The sequence below is a fragment of the Marmota marmota genome, unplaced genomic scaffold, assembly GCF_001458135.2.
Source record: "Marmota marmota marmota unplaced genomic scaffold, marMar, whole genome shotgun sequence".
NCBI classification, from domain to species: Eukaryota; Metazoa; Chordata; class Mammalia; order Rodentia; family Sciuridae; genus Marmota; species Marmota marmota.
The window spans coordinates 3,933,760-3,936,593 of NW_025999932.1; the positions used below are offsets into that span (position 1 = coordinate 3,933,760).

Genomic DNA, 2,834 nt, shown 5'->3' on the forward strand with positions numbered 1-2,834 from the left:
TTTTTTTTTTTTTTTTTTTTTTTTTTTTTTTTTTTTTAACTAAAAAGCTACTTCTCAGCAAAAGAAACAGTGAGGTGAATAGAGAGCCTATATTTTGGGAGCAAACTTTTACCACACACATTAGAGCACTAATCTCTAGGATATATAAAGAACTCAAAAATCTTAACACCAAAAAAAAAAATCAGTAAACAGACCAAGGAACTGAACAGACACTTCTCAGAAGAGGATATACAATCCATTAACAAATATATGAAAAAATGTTGAACATCTCTATCAATTAGAGAAATGCATACCAAAACTACTTAAGATTTCATCTCACCCCAGTCAGAATGGTAGCTACTATGAAGACAAACAACAATAAGTGTTGGCAAGGATGTGGGGAAAAAGGTACACTCATACACTGCTGGTGGGATTGCAAATTGGTGCAGCCAATATGGAAAGCGGTATGGAGAATTCTTGGAAAACTTAGAATGGAACCACCATTTGACCCAGCTATCCCTCTCCTAGGTCTATACCCAAAGGACTTAAAAACAGCACAATACAGGGACACAGCCCCATCAATGTTTATAGCAGCACAATTCACAATAGCTAAACTGTGGAACCAACTTATATGCCCTTCAGTAAATGAATGGATAAAGAAACTGTGGTATATATACATAATGGAATACTATTCAGCATTGAAAGAGAATAAAATCATGGCATGGAATTGGAGAATATAATGCTAAGTGAAATTAGCCAATCCCCCAAAATCAAATGTATAATGATTTCTCTGATAGAAAGATACTGATTTATAATGGGATTTGTGGGGGGATCATGGTAGGATTAGATGAACTCTAGATAGGACAAAGGGGAGGGAGATGAAGGGAGGGGGCACGGGAGTAGAAAAGATGGTGGAAAAGAGATGGTAATGTCCATCTCGTTACCCTAAGTATGAAGACATGAATAGTGTGACTCTGTTTTGTGTACTAGCAGAGATCTGAAAAATCGTGCTCTATATGTACACTATGAATTGTAATGCATTCTGCTGTCATACCTAACAAATTAGAATAAAAATAAAATGGAAAAATAACTGAAAAAATATTATGCTGCCACTATGGCAGTTTCTCCTAGTTTTAAAAAAAAAAAATCCCTTTACTCTTTAAATTACTGAATATGTTCTGTAACACTTGTCACATTATTAATGTCAGCATCAAGAAATAAGGTGACAAGTGCATTAAAACAAAAATAACACTATCATTGGCTATTAATAGCCAGCCTGTATTGGTTAGTTGACGTTATTGTCTTAAATGATATTTAATAATTTTAAATTTTGTACATTTTGTAACTCCCAAGCGCTCTAGAAATATGATAAGTAGCAAGTTCTCTTAAGAGACTTTGTCCACCCAGTGTCCCCCAGTTGGCTCTCGCTACACATCCCATATTTTTCTACACTTCATAAAATCAAATGATTGTCAGTCTGCCCCATTAGACTATCAGGCTCTTCAGGGCAGGGACCAGTTCTAACACCTTCATTATTGTGTCCCTAGAATTAAAGGGAACATAGTAAATGCCTAATGAATAAAGGAATAAATGTGACTGAGAAGTTTAAAAAAAATAAAGTATTTCAACTCTATATTGAAAAGACATAATGGAACTCTCAAAGTCTTTATAAAATAATCAGCTAGAAGACTGAATGAAAGAAAATACCCCCTGTCTGTAACAGAATCTGAAAGGATAAAACTGGCATGTAAAACTATTAAGAAGATATATATAGCATCTACAAGAAGAAAATTCCAAACACAGCGAAGGAGACGGAAGAAGACTGAACAAATGTAAAAATATATCATGTTCTCTGGCAGGATTTGAATAGGACTCCTGTTATCATGACAGAATATTCCATAATTTATAAATATAATGAGACCCAACAAAAATATTAGACCTTTTCCTTTATAAACAGATAAGCTAATTCTACCGTTAATTAGAAATAAGAACAAGAAATTCTTAAAAATGAGGGGGAAAAAATGACTCGCCAGATGGCAATATAAAGTCCAAATAACACAAATTATATTTTTTGGGTCTTGAATAGACAGATAAATCAACATAATAGAAAAGTAAAATAAATAAATGTTGAAATAAAACAAATTGACTCAAATATAGAAACTTAACATAAACTTAACATTGTTAAGCAATCGTTAGAACAATGAGCTATTTAATATGAATTTCTGGCACAATGCATAGCTGTCTGGGTAAAAAAAAAAAACACTGGTTGCACACCTTAACTTTTATGCCAGGATAAAGATCAAATAGATGAAATATTACATTATAAAAAATGATGAAATCATTAGAAAGAACTAGAGTCTTTGTGGGTGTCTCTGAAGAGTGGGATGCCTTTCAAATCGCAACTCTAACTCCAGACTCATTAAGAACACACTGATAAATTCCATACACAAAATAATTCCACTGTTATAAAAAATCAGAGGGCAAACGATATTAAGATAGAAAATGCTTGTAATTCATAATTTGAATAACTAGTGTTTAACAGATAAAGAGATATATAGAAATCCACTTACAAATGACCAGGAGCCCAACAGAAAAATGGGAAGAATAGAAACAAACTCACAGAAAAGGAAACTGAAATAAAATGAAAAATCACAAGAATATAAAGACAGAAATACCAATTGGTCTAAAAGTATACAAAAAGGGACCCATGTGTGTCATAGTAAAGGAAATCAAATTAAGAGATACTGATTCTTGACCAGAAGTTCTTCTGTTCCCTGTGGTAGCATAACACTCAGTAACCACTGGAAAATCAGAATCACTTGAAAATAACTATGCAAACTCAAAGTATCATATAT

The 2,834-nt window shown here is 32.9% G+C and overlaps 1 protein-coding gene across 2 annotated transcripts in view; it reads right to left on the reverse strand.

The window, feature by feature from the left end:
• Positions 1-2,834, reverse strand: part of Tnfsf13b (TNF superfamily member 13b) — a 35,137-nt gene that overhangs the window by 21,740 nt on the left and 10,563 nt on the right. The gene's annotated exons all lie outside the window — the stretch shown is intronic.